We start from the raw sequence: 14435 nt of genomic DNA, 5'->3' as shown, positions 1-14435 counted from the left end.
ATAACCCAAACCATTTGTTCAGAGCGTGCTGCTTTTGGGGAGGGGAAATAAAGAGCGAGAAGGGTGTGTACAATGCAGAGCCCTTCAGGTATGCTAGCATGTTTTCTTTTGCTTTTGGGAAAGCTGACAATTATTATGCCATTTTAATACATAGAGAATACTCTTTCAGGTTTAGAGCAGTGTTTCTTAGGAGCATGTATACAGCAATCTGTCCGTTCACCTGAAATAGTGTGTGCCTTTGATCTGGGCTAATACATCAACAAAAATAAACATCCAGACAACTTTCTAAATCTCATGCATGGATGGAAACTGGACAAAGACTGTAGATGGTGTAGAAGTTCTTCATGAATCACTGTAAAGTGAAAAGATAGAGTCGTATGTAGAATTGAGTGAATGTATCTTCATGGTTTGCTTGCTTTTATGTGGTAACACACTTGCTTTTGTTTAACTGAATCTGTATCTTCAAGAGATCACCTGTATCTTTTCTGTCAAATGATTATTTGCTTTGGTTATCCAGAATGTTAGATATAAGTAGATGTTACTTCTATTACTAACCTTGGTTGGAAAAGAAATTAACAGGGGGTTGCACATTCTGAAGGAATTTCCTTTCCAAAAACCGCATATACTAACAAGGTGCTGAGGGTCTTTAACCTCCTTTTGAGTCAAACGGTTTGAGGTGCTCTCTCCTCCAAACAGTAAGCACCTTTTAAAACAGCTACTGATTTTTGTTTTGCTGTCAGGAGTGGCTAGGGAGAACCTAATAATAGGGGATATTTACCTTTCTTTTGGGAAACTGAAGTATTTTAATGAGAGGTGAAGAAAATAGCATTCATCAAAAATAAAGAGGAAAACTAGAGGTATATGACTGTACCTGATGTTTTTCAATCTTAGATTAACAAGGGGAAGGAATAGATGGGAATAAAAAAAGAGGTTGTCATAGAGCTACCACCCATAGATTCTGCTTTCCAGTGAAGATGAACACCCCTGGGCTCCCTGCCTGGCCACGGCTCCCTCCCTGCCCTGTTCAGCACAGTGGGGACTGCACAATCTGCCAGGTGCCAGGACTTTTCCCTGCACACCTAGTAGACTAGGAGCCCCACCGTGGATACTGCTCTGGAGGTTGAATTATCTTATCCCATGCAAGAAAGAAAATCATGGAGGTAAGAGGCAGGCTTTTAAACTATAATTAACATAGGGGCTGGCTGCTGACGTGAAAATCCTTTCTCAGGCAGAGAAAGCTTCACTGTAAATCTCACTCTGTGAGTAAATGCTTTTGTAATTCAAAGCAGCAGCCCCTGTGGCCCCTGCTACTGTCAGCCGTTTTTTGCCAAGTGCTTTTGTGTGTTGGTGTTTGACACAGAGTAAATCTTGATTGCTTGTAGCTTTAATTAGTGTGTGCTGGTAGATGATCTGTTTCCACAGCACAGCTGGGAAGCCTGTTCAAGGGACAAAAATCATAGCCCTCTCTGAGGTCAGCTTGGTGAGGTGACAGTGTGGGTTTCTGCTTGGAACCAGGTGGAGAGTGCCCTTTCCTGCCTTGCTGGGTTTCAGTAGAATTAACGCCATGGGCTACTGCTTAGCTTATACCAGGAGTTCGGGTCCTAGCTTAAAATAATAAATAAATAAATAAATAAATAAATAGCCCTAGGTAAAATAAACAAATCTGGCTGAAGCATCTTCTGAAAAAAAAAAAAAATTATATGCACCTGGTGCATGAATCCTTCCTCAGCTACCAATTTAGCTAGGAAAAGCAAGGAAAGCAGAAAATTGCAGTTTTAAGAGCATTTTTTTAATCCTTTCTGCTCCTGCAGGCAAATTTCTTGTAGCATCTCACCAGGAACAAGAACATATGGTTGACTACTGGTATATATTTTTTTTCTTGTTTTTAGTAGTAATGTGCCTTATAAGAACAGACAGGTGAGGAGGAAAACTGCAGTTAGGATCCAGTTTATCAAATCTCACCTTTGGTGCTTCTATCTACTGTTTTTCTGTTAAGACCTGTGCCTAGTTATGGTTAGAAAAGCAGTATGTCTGTATTTTTGTTGGACCTAAGCTCCTGTTGTGAACCTGGGCTTAAAATACCTTAGGCACTCAACTAGAATGAGAGATCTGGAAGAAGTGGTACACTGCCTGCCCCACAAGAGGAATACAGACCTCTCTTTGTATCCAGAAATGTCTCTGTGTCAAATGGATTTGCATATGTGTTTTTATATGTACATGTATGTTCTGTGTGGATAGTTTTGAGTCAATACGAGTTTTTTTTGATCCTTCCTACCATTCATCTCCAGCAGCTGAAAGGGGAGATTTTTACAAGGCGAATGAGCTGATCTAACTCATGCTGAAAGGGGTTGTCTCCTCTGGCCTCTTCCCTTGTGCTAGCCATGGCTGGTATCTGATTAAGCTGGCAGAAAATCTAGCGATTAAAAAAAAAAAAAGAATAGTTTCCTGCTAGTTTAGTTAGCCGGCTTAGCACAGTGCAAAATCATAGTGGCCCTCTAAGATCTTGGATATGACTTCATACCAACTGGAGGTAGAATTGGACTTCAAACGCATTGGAGGTAGATCAACAGACTATTTGTCTTCTGTTAGTACTTCCCTTTGTCCCTTCCCATCACATTCCTTGCTTATGTTTTGCAAAGGGGTCATATGCCCCTTTTCTCCATTCCCCGTTTGAAAAGGTAGACTTGTATGTGTTCTGTACCAGGAATTGCAACTTTAGACTGACCATATAATCAGTTGTTTTTTGTGTAGAACACTGACAATTACAGTTGGAGTTAAAGGAGTTTCTCAAATAAAAAATGGCAATTTTTGTGATCTGGGTCTTGTGTTTCTGAAGAGAATCCATGAGATCAAAATAATCTAAATTAGTTTCAGAAACTGCAGTAGTCAGGCTTCCCTGGCAACTGATATGGTTTTATAATAATTTCCTGTTTTTTCAAATATTAGAAGTATTTTTGTTTGTTACTGAGTGGGAAGTCCCTCAGGGAGAAACTGACAATCAGAAGAAAATTAGTATCATCCATTTTATGAATAATAGTATCTTAGATAAAGTATCTTCGAAAGATGAGTTTTAGATTATTTTTTCCCCCTTATCTGGTGTTACCTGTCTAATGCTAATATATTTCACAATAAATTGCTTTTCTGCCCCTATATTTATAGGGGAAACATCCAAAGAGTGAAATAATGATAGAGCTGAATGTGTTACGATGAATCAGATTCGTGCAAAAGGACAACCATGCCTGCTAGCTTTAAGCAATGAAGAAAGAAATGCCCATGAAAACAGTTTGTATTGGCCAATTACTTTCTAATCAGTGTTTTGTTAATACCAAGTTGTGATCATCAAATACAAGCAAAAATTGCTTTTCATACTTCCTTTTTCAAGACAGGAGAGGTCTACAGGTATAAAATATCTTTATGTAATGCTTACGGGAGTTTTCCACTGAGTATTTTTTTAAACATTTATTTCCTACTTAACCTTTCTGTTTCATTTGCTCAAAAGTTATAACCTCTTTAGTGTACAAGTTGTAATTATTCTTTTCTGTCCTGTAAAGATACTGTTTCTGAAGAAAAAATATAAAACTGATACTGAATTTTTTTTTGAATGATTTTTCCCCTAGCTGACTCGGTTTTTAAAATCTGATGTAGCTCCTAATCCAAGAAACACCTTCTATATAGATGCTTGGTAGTGGCCATTTCCTCAAACAAAGGGCAGAGTGTTTAGGTTTAAACAGGCCCTGTATTTTTCTCCTCTGCTTATTGTGACCCATGGAGGCTGAAATCCAGATATCCAGAGTTTGTAGGGATTCTTATCACCTGTATGTTCTGGAAAGGGAAAATAAGTGTTGAAACACTGTGCGCACAGGATGATTTGCTGTTTCGTATTGCATGGTTTTGTGCTTTATGCTGTCACGCTTTGGGCATCCAGAAGGAACTCTGGAAATGTGTTCTGTATTACCAGCTCTGCTTCCCAGCGGCTGCAAGAGGCCAAGTGCTTCTGCAGGGGCTGAGTTGCTAGAGGTTGCCCCAACGTTGCTTCTTTTCAGAAGTGCCCCGACAGGGGAGATGCTGATGCCTCCTGCTTCCATATCTCCTACCTCTGTACCTCTACACTGGCTGTATAGGCTGTAGTCTGTCTTTCCTACTGGCCACTATTGACAGTGCAGGGATCATGACTTGTTCTTTGTTGTTCCTGGGCTCTCCATTTAACAACTAACCAGGATTAATATCAACTACTCTGGAGCTTGTTTTTCTAGACAGAGGCCTTGACTCACTCAGGCTCAGCTCTGAGGGTATGTACTCTTTGCCAGCAGTCCTGGTTTGAATTATTCATCGTGTTCTGCTGCTCATTACCCATTTCCATTGAAGTCTATGGAAAGAGCCTTATTTATTTCAATACGGTTCATCTTGGAGTTTTTGTATTTATGTTCTTTCCAACATCTGATTTATATAAAAAGTTACGTAAAATTAGAATGATTTTATCTGCATTATATAAACACTGAAGTTCAAGATTGAAATGGGAAGGAAAAAAGATAGCATTAAAATTTTAACCTACTCCATACTGTCTGCTACTACACCAAGTTCCACCAGGACGCCTGCGATGCTTCAAACTGATATGCCTAAAAACCCCCAAATCACTCAAATCGCACAAAATCACTCTTGGTTCTGAAGAAGTTTTAAAGCTGCTTTGGGTTTCTTACTCAGTTTACAATGTGGCTTCACACCCTCAGTTAAACTGAAGGACTGAGATGCTACAGCACAGGACAGCAGATACGGTGTTATCTTAAGCCAGCATTGTTGCCGCTTACAACATTTTCAAACCCTATCGCAGACTTTCCATTTTTAGAGGGCTACATAGCATCACTTTGTTGGTAATTGCCACTCTGCCAGTCTTTGCAGACTTCCCCGTATCACTGTCATCTGCTGGTCCATGCATTTCAAGGAAAGATTTTTCCTAGATTTGGTGAGAAAGGAGAACATGGTGAGAAGCAGCTTTCCTTTTTTCTGTGAGTCAACTTATTTTTATTTCTTGTTTGGTCCTGGTGTTAATACAGTCTAAAATCTGAAATCCTACCCTGGTTACCTTAGCTGAAATTTTGATAGTTGGGAAGGAGTTTTTATTTCAATCCTTCCAGATGGTTAGGGGTTACTTTCTGTTCTAGAAACTGCTGGTGCCCTCATGTGCAATATTTTGTGTGTTAACCTCAGTTTTTTGTGTGTATCATGACCCAATACTTCAATATCTATTCTGTTCACAATCTGATCCATAAATCTAGTATCTAATCACAGAGTATCTATTTATTTCTAAAATCCAGTCTGTTCTAATAATGATGCACTAGGACTTTAAAGGCGAGTCATAATTGTACTCGTGGAGGTGTCATGGAGTGCAAGAGAATCCCCTCCTTGCCCAACAAACCAAAGCCAAAAAAAAATTGTTATCACCACAATGATGTAGACCTTGTGGTAAACAATCCAAGAAGGTTTTGGCAATGCATTTTCAATTAATAGCATGGCTGAATTGGTTTTAATATACAGTGAGGTGGAGAACTGACAGCTTTTCATACAACTGGATATAACATTGTTCTCCACAGAGGTGATTGGGTCTGTTTATTGTCACTTGTTGTGATTGCTTGCACTGAGGAGGGTTTAGTATTTAAATCTTTGTGCCACCAAGGCTCATTGGCAGGTGGGGTCTTCACACATTTGAGAACAAGTGAGCAGGACAAGAGGCTTCAGCCTGGGTTCTTTCTAATGGTGTGAATCCTAAGTGCACTACAGCTCTTTAGGTGAGGGTATCTTCTAATTCACTTGTTAGCATTATTCCTTGAGCAGCCATGATTGAAAAATATTGTGGGTGTAGCAGAAAACCAGATCAGATAAAATTAATATTTTTTTATTGCTAAAATAAAAGGAACAAAGTATTTCATGGAACTTAGTTGTACTTGTAGCTGCGGTCTGGTGAAAAAAAGGGTAAATTATAGGCATTGCAGTTCATATTAGGGAAACTGGTTCCTAAGAACTTGCCTTTAAATACTTTTCTGTTTCCAGGTCACCTAATTTTCATCTGCATTAGGAAACAAAGATGGTTTATGTAAGCCCACAATAAACTCAGAACGTTGTGTTGTATATTTGCAGTATTGCTTTATTTACATGCCAATGTTATTAATGTTATTATATAGTTGTGGGAATATGTGATGATAGCAAAATCAGTATATACATCTGAATTTGAGAAATGTAATAATTGTTTTGATTTTTAGACAATTTAAACAAAGTCAGATCTTACGAAAGTAATTTATCACAGGGTTTATGCTCTTCCCAACCTAGCAGTAGTCAGCAGCCTCAGAGTTCAGGTGAAAGTGTTTTGTATAAAGTCTGAAAAATTCCGGATCTCTAAGCATTTCTGTATGTCAGTATTAATATAAGTAGTAAAACTGAATAAAAATATAGATGTAGTCCTTAGCACAGAAATGAGAGAAAATTTTCCAATACTGCTTTTTTTTTTTATTGCTGCTTGGATTACAGTTGCTTTTGCTTCTTTTCTTCTATAGGGCTAAACCATAGAATTGCACAAGAACTACTTTCTACCCCACAACAAGACAAATATAATTTGGTAAGATTTCTAGAAAGGCAATTAAAGTAATGTATTGGGTTTGCATGGCAAGGTTTTGGTAGGCAGGGGGCTGCAGGGGGTGGCTTCTGTAAGAAGCTGCCAGAAGCCTCCTCTGTGTCCGACAGAGCCAATGCCAGCCGGCTCCAAGACAGACCCGCCGCTGGCCAAGGCTGAGCCTGTCAGCAATGGTCGTAGCGCCTCTGGGATAAAAGAGTTAAGAACTGGGGGTGGGGGGAAGAGGGGAAGAAAACACCTGGGACACAAACTGCAGCTGGAGTGAGAATATGTGAGAGGAATGATGCTGCAGGCACCAAGGTCAGTGAAGAAGGAGGGCAGGAGGTGCTCCAGGTGCCAGAGCAGAGATTCCCCTGCAGCCCCTGGTGCAGCCCATGGTGAGGCAGCTGTGCCCCTGCAGCCCATGGAGCTCCACGGTGGAGCAGAGATCCACCTGCAGGCATGGAGGACCCCACGCTGGAGCAGGTGGATGTGCCTGGAGGAGGCTGTGACCCCCTGGGAAGTCTGCACTGGAGCAGGCTCCTGGCAGGACCTGTGGACCCTGTGGACAGAGGAGCCCAGGCTGGAGCAGGTTTGCTGGCAGGACTTGTGACCCTGTGGGGGACCCATGCTGGAGCAGTCTGCTCCTGAAGGACTGCACCCCATGGAAGGGACCCACGCTGGAGCAGTTCATGAAGAACTGCAGCCCATGGGAAGGACTCATGTTGGAGAAGTTCATGGAGGTCTGTCTCTCATGGGAGGGACCCCACACTGGAGCAGGGGAAGAGTGTGAAGAGTCCTCCCTTGAAGAGAAAGGAGCAGCGGAGACGACGTGTGATGAACTGACTGCAACCCCCATTCCCCATCCCCCTGTGCTGCTTGGGGGGAAGAGGTAGAGAAAATTGGGATTGAAGTTGAGCCCAGGAAGAAGGGAGGGGTGGGGAGAAGGTGTTTTAAGATTTGGTTTTATTTCTGATTACCCTACACATGTCCTCTCTCCTACCCAGTTTTGACTGGTAATAAATTAAACTGTTTTTCCCCAAGTCGAGTCTGTTTTGCCTGTAACAGTAATTGCTGAGTGGTCTCCCTGTCCTTATCTCGACCCATGAGCTTTTTTCTCACATTTTCTCTCCCCTGTCCAGTCGAGAAGAGGAGTGATAGAGCGGCTTTGGTGGGCACTTGGTGTCAAGCCAGGGTCAAACCACCACAATGAGGAAAAGATTCATTTGAATTAGGAATGTATTAAGGAGTAGAATAAGGTAGGGAGTATCTTTTAATAAACTGCTCTGTCTCTTAGGAATGCCTGTTATGCTGGAGAATCTTGTGGTTGCCAGTTTTAATTGTTGCATGTGAATCAGGGTGTCATGGAGGAAGCAGTTTCGCATCCTTCCTTACCTCTCCCACACTTCGTTCCAGCTATGCATTCCTGTCTTGTCCTGTAGGCTCTTGTGTGTCTGAGCCAACTTGCTAGCTTGACCCAAAGGAAGCTGTTCAGTTTATTGGGATGAATTAGTTTTCTGATAAGTCAACCAATTGAATCACCTTGGCAGGTAGTCTGATGAACAAGGCTGAGATGGAAGGAAGCAGGTGTGTGTATTTTTTTTTTTTCAAGATCGAACTGTGTTTAAATTTGAGAAATTTACACTGGTATGCTCAAGCAAATCCTCCAACCCTCTTTCCCTGCTCTTAGGGTGTTTGCATGGAAAATGAGAAGTGAGATTTTCATGGGTAAGTCTTTTCATCCTTTGACTGTTTAACCAGAAATATTTTGGTGTACCTACAACTTAATGCAGGAAGGTACTGAACACTTGCCCATATCTATTAAAGTGCTGTAGTATGTACCATATAAAACATGCATAGCTCTATTGAAGTAATTAAACCATTATCATTAAAACAGGTGCTAAAATACTGGGTTGTGTCGGGTTCAGAAAACTCAACACCTTGCAACACCAAATATGGTCAGACACTTTCTGCTGTTTCACTGTGTATCTTCACTCCTGCAAGAAGATACGTATAAGCAAAATCTACTGTTTTAGATATGCTGGTGAAATCCAGAGTAATGCTCTTATCATGGTATTGGAGAAAACAAAAATGTTAATCTTCAAAATACCTTATTTACTCTCAGAATCTTTCAGAAAGGTGAAGTAGATTCATTAGTCATTCAGCTATCTAATGCTAGCTTTTCAGTATAATTTGCATAACTAAAGAGCTTGGCCTTAGAGAGGCAACCTTTTCTTTCTGTTGCCTGAGAGAAAAGAATGAAATTTTCTAGCTTTTCAAAGCGAGTTTCTTTTATTAAGTTGCACAAGTTCCGTGCCTGTTGTAATGTTTACAATGCTTTTGAGAAAGATCAGCTAGTGGGTCTTAGTCATCACCTATCGTTTATTTGAAAAGTGCATGCATATCTTTTTTCTTACTTTTCTAAAAGCTATGCTGCTCATGTGTACTAAAGCCAAAAATAGCTTAATCCTCTGAAGACAACACCTTCCTTTTTTAAATTTCCAGGATAAGAGATTCCCTGCCACTGAAGGGTATTGCTCACATGACAGATACTTCAAGCACAGCAAATAATTGGCATTGCAGGGAAAAAAAGTATTTTGGTCTTATAATTGAGGAGCTAATTTAAAATAGTCTTATCTTACTGATAACATATGCTGAGGAAGATCCATGATACTTGACTATGAGTAAGCAGTACACAGAGCAGTTATAAGGTCAGAGAGTTTGAAGGGGCAGGTACTGCACTGAACGCCTGATTTACAGAGTACATACTTTTGCCTTAGGCTTCTCCAACACTCCATCGATCAGCCAACTAGATTGGTAGAGCAGCTGAAGTTTTTTAAAACCTTGGCCAGAGTCACCAGTGCTGATTTTGCAGTACTAAAAGTCTTAGGGGAAACATATTGCTGCTAAATTTTCACTGTTGTTGAAGTGGAAAATGGCCACAGTGCATGGGATGATCTTAGGATGTGTATATAGTCTCTAAAAAAAATTCCTCCCTTCTTTTACTTCCACCCAGAATAATGGGTTGTTTCACTGGACTTCCCCAGGGTCTGATTTCCTCCTTTTCATTAGGAGGATTGTTGTTAACTATAAAACCAAAGAGATTATGCAACAGTTCAGAAAGTATGGGCACAGATTTACTGTCTCCCAAGTGTGTAAGCCCACACATACAGAGCTTTTTAAGTGAATGTTAAGGTTTCTTAACTGGCATGTGAATAACATTCTCTCTCTTAAAATGTATTTCACATAAATGAATGTTTGATGACATAAGGAAGATGAACTTGGCAGGGTTTTAATTTTAGAGCTTGATATATTTGAAAGAAACGCCTTAGAGTAAGGAGGCTGGTGCCAGTCCACTGCCCAAACTGAGTATCTTTTTCTGTTCTAGGTTGAGGCTTAGTCAAAGGAGTGATTTACCAGTGTTTCATTTCCAGAGGGCAAAGAGGCAGTGGAATTCCTTTACAATTATTAATGGATTGGTTAGACTTAGTGAAACAGAACTTGCAATAATGTGATTTATTTTAGAGGACTTCTGGAATACAGCAGCTTCTGTATTCTCCTTCAAGTGAGTTCTTTAAAAGCCAGCAGTAGAATATCACAGGAGGCCGAAGAAAAAAATCGAGAGAGATGTAGACACAGATAAAGGTATTTCTTGAGTAATGTTGTATTTTGTTTTGTTTTTGAAAGTAGCAAGGATTAGCCTGTAGTGAATAAGTTTTTTTAAGGGACAAATACTGTTGTGGTTTTTTTTCCCCACTGATGTAACCAAAATGGTTGCAATTTGAATTCGTTGTCATGGCAGCCTCTTACACAGTTGTACACACTTACTTATAATAGTTACAGTATAACTGTAATGATAGAGGAAGAAGGGAAGAAGTATTAGAAAAGCATGGTAAAGTTTCCAAATTCCTATTGTACTTCAAATCTCATTTTTAAAACAGAAAGATTGACTGTACCATGAATATGGCTCAAGATATTTTGGAACCCAGGAAGAACAGTTCTGAGTCAAATGGGGCAGATTTTATTCTTGGGCAGGACTTTAAGCCATGGGTGGCTGAAGTCAACACCAGCCTAACCAAATTTCCTTCAGTCCCAGTCACAGCAAAAGTATGTACACAGGTACAAGAAGATACAAACAAGGTTGTTCACAACAGTAAAAGAAAATTGGAAAAAAGCAAGGATACAGGAAAAATTTAATTTCTCTGGAAACGGGTGTGGAAGATACAGCATTACATTCTGGTCAAGGAGAACTCATTCTGGAAATCACTTTAAAGTCTAAGAAATATTTTATTACTAGAGTAGCTTCAGTTTAAAATAGAGCACTTAAGATAACTGTGTGTGTAAGAGAATATTCCTATGAGTTCATGTGAAACTTTACAAATTCCTTCTTCCAGTGTTATACAGGTCTCATGACAATGACTTCAAGTGAATCAGTGATTTGGGAACTCTGTAGTGTGTAGTTCAGCCCAAAGATCTTCATTACAATGGAAGAAATAAAATATTTTTTCTGTGTTTTTGAATCTTAGTGAGGATGTTATTAATTGTATTACATTTTTGGTATTTGTTCTATGCATTCATTTAATTTACTTAAAAGTAGAATTTAGTTGTATTCAGTTTGTACAACTGAGTATATTGTATGTAGACAGGAGTTGTTTTTACTATTTTCGTTACAGTTGTGTTTGGGAAGCTAAATAAAAGGTCTAAGTCACATTGTGCTGGACACACTACCAGACCAATACCAAAGGTAACAACCATTTGCTGAAAACTTACCTACTAGATGTAAGAAAATATGCAACAGACAGACAAATATATCCAGAGGGGTTGGTAGGATTAGTTAGCAATAGTTTACCAAGGAAGCCAATACCTTACAGGGTTTTTTGTCTTATTTTGTGTTTATTATATACTTATATTCTTAAGTCTGTAGATTTTCCATATTGCCTGTTATGCATTTAGAGTTAGTGTATGAGACTGTACAGTATTTAATATTTTGAATTTGTCACTGATGTGGTTTTTTTTTTTCTCCAGGCTACTTTCAGTCTATCTTCAATTAATGTTACAGATCTCAAGACAGAAGGCTGTTCCCACCACTAGTGTTAACGTTACAGAATCAAGGATATCTAAGAGTCTTTCAGCCACCTGCCAAAAGCAGAGTCAATGGCACCTTTAGATTATCATGGAATCGTTTAGGTTGGAAAAGACCTTTAAGATCATCCAGTCCAACCATTAACCTACACTACCAAGTCCACTCTAAACCAATCAAGGGTAGACTAGATTAAACCATGTCCCGAAGTGCCACATCTACCCGTTTTTTGAACACTTCCAGGGATGGTGACTCCACCACCTCTGTGGGCAGCCTGTTCCAATGCTTGACCACCCTTTCCGTGAAGAAATTTTTCCTAATTTCCAACCTAAACCTCCCCTGGCGCAGCTTGAGCCCATTTCCTCTCGTCCTATCACTAGCTACTTGGGAGAAGAGACCAACACCCACCTCACTACAACCTCCTTTCAGGGGGTTGTAGAGAGCGATAAGGTCTCTATGACAAACAAAAAGCGATAAGGTCTCTATGACAAACAAAATGTTGATACGGAAAAATTAAAAACGTTCATTGTAATGTACAAGAGTTCTCAACTAGGGAAAAATGTAAAGTAAAAGATGTGCAGACAAAATCCTTTGGGCACACCAATTTCCCCAGCTGTCCCATACAATCTACACAATATTCCAGATCCAAAACTTTTCCCACCTATTAATAAAAGCAAAGCATAAAAAGATGCAAATTTTTGGAAAATAGGTCATGCATGTCTTCCCTTTCAAATAATGCATTCTTTTAACTGGCCTTTACATTATTTTTCTAAAATACCAGCTAGTATCCATTTAGCAAATATTTAACTGTAAGTGTAATGAACAGGATTTTTATGAGTAAAATGCTAATAACACAGTATAAGTCTTAAGTTGCTTTGTCTAGTTTATTGTATGTCTGTATCATATCCACCCTTCTTTGCTTCCTCACTTTTCTAACTGGCTCCAGTCTTTCCAGCTTTTTCTTTTAAGGCAGTCTCCTAATACACGCTGAAAGCCCTAGTTTCTAACTTGGCTTCAGATTCCTTTCTGAGGAAGAAAGTGCCTAATTTGCAGCTTAAGCAGCTACAGCCATTGAAAGTCTAAGAGCACTTGCTTATACTTGAATGATGATGGCTTACATATGCTATGCATCTCTATAACAAGTATTTTCAAGCTGAATTTCAAGTAGAATCCAACTGAAATGAGCTTTTATGGCTTCTTTTTTCCTCTCTGAAGGTATACGGAATAAACATATCTGGAAACATTTTCAAGTGGGAGAAAATAAGTAAATACTGCAGGTCATTTTGCTCAGCTATATTGCAAATACATAGATAAGCATAAAAAATATTTATCTATGAATGCCTGTCCCAATCCAGAAACGATGGACAAGAAGGTGATAAGTGATAGAACTGTTTTCTGTCCATACATCTGAAGTCATTCAGAGCACTTTAGTCTTTGAAACAAATGCAGGGTTTGATTATTTCTGGGTTGTTTGGTTTGTTTTGGTTTTTTAAAAAAATAAATAGAACTGTGCAAGACTTGAATAAAATGATGTTGAAGAAAATGATTTGTCATTAACTAACTTGAAATATTTTAAACAGAACCCTTAAGTATTTAGCAGCACTATTAGTGCAAAAACTGAGCATAGCTGACTGGCACAGAAGGTGATAGATCTATGAGTCAGTAATTTGTAGCTAATTTCCTATGTATGGAACGCTCAGAATACAGGCAGCTACACTTTTTGCAGGCTTAAAGAGATCAGTTGTCTTACTGAAGTGTCGGACTTGTGCTGCTGGGAGTGTGCAGAGGAAGAGCAGCACTGCCCCTTCAGCCGCAGGAATTGCTCAGCTTGTCTTAGCCAGCTTATACCTGAGACTGTTTATAGAAACAGATCTGGATGGAAAAGACAGTAACAGTTCACAGATTCTGTGGAGATGAAAAAAAACATCAACTGGCAATCCCTTAGTAAGTAAAAAACCTTCCTGTAGATAATTGTATACATACCAATTCAAACTATTGATCGTACTAAATATCTGTTATGGGAAGTGTTATAAGGGGCTGCCCCTGCAGCAGCTCTGGGGATGGGGGTACCTCCTGCCTGGCTGCTGGAGCGCAGCCTGGGCTGTCCTGGGGCTCGGAGGTCTCTGTCTCAGGCTGATGGATGCAGCTGCTGCTTTTCTGTTTGCAGGTTCAGCCAGCAGCAAGGCTGATCGTGTGTCCCAGAGACAACACACACACAGAGGACACTGACGTGGCTGGCTACACACACTGCCATGAGGATGCGCTGCCTTCAACAGCACCCACATATAGTACTGCCAGGACTCATGTAAGTGAAGACAACCAAGTCCCCTTGTCCTCTTCAGCTCATCAGGATTGAAGCTCACCAGTGAAAGCACACCCACCACCACTCACTCTATTCGCATGGACATTTGCAGATCCCTTGAGCATCGGCATGGCTTCTCTGTCCAGTACCCCTGCCTAGGTCCCAAGCTCTCTTACCTGCTCCACAGGTCTCCTACTTGCCAGCTGGTCCAGCTTGATGTGTGCTAGCAAACACACTTGTCTCACAGGCACCCTGTGCTTGTGGGTCCTCACAAATACCAGCATGGACCCTCTGCCTGTCTGACACCTGTGGTGGGTTAACTTTAGCTAAGGGCCAAACTCCAGCTGTTCACTCCCCTCCTCAGTGGGACAAGGGGATACAATAGGAGAAAAAAGCTCTTGGGTTGCAATAAAGACAGGGAGGTTGCTTACCAGTTACTGTCACAGGAAAAA

The sequence above is a fragment of the Pelecanus crispus genome, chromosome 1 (genome assembly GCF_030463565.1).
Source record: "Pelecanus crispus isolate bPelCri1 chromosome 1, bPelCri1.pri, whole genome shotgun sequence".
In the NCBI taxonomy this organism is placed as follows: domain Eukaryota; kingdom Metazoa; phylum Chordata; class Aves; order Pelecaniformes; family Pelecanidae; genus Pelecanus; species Pelecanus crispus.
Note: the sequence above shows the minus strand (reverse complement) of the source record.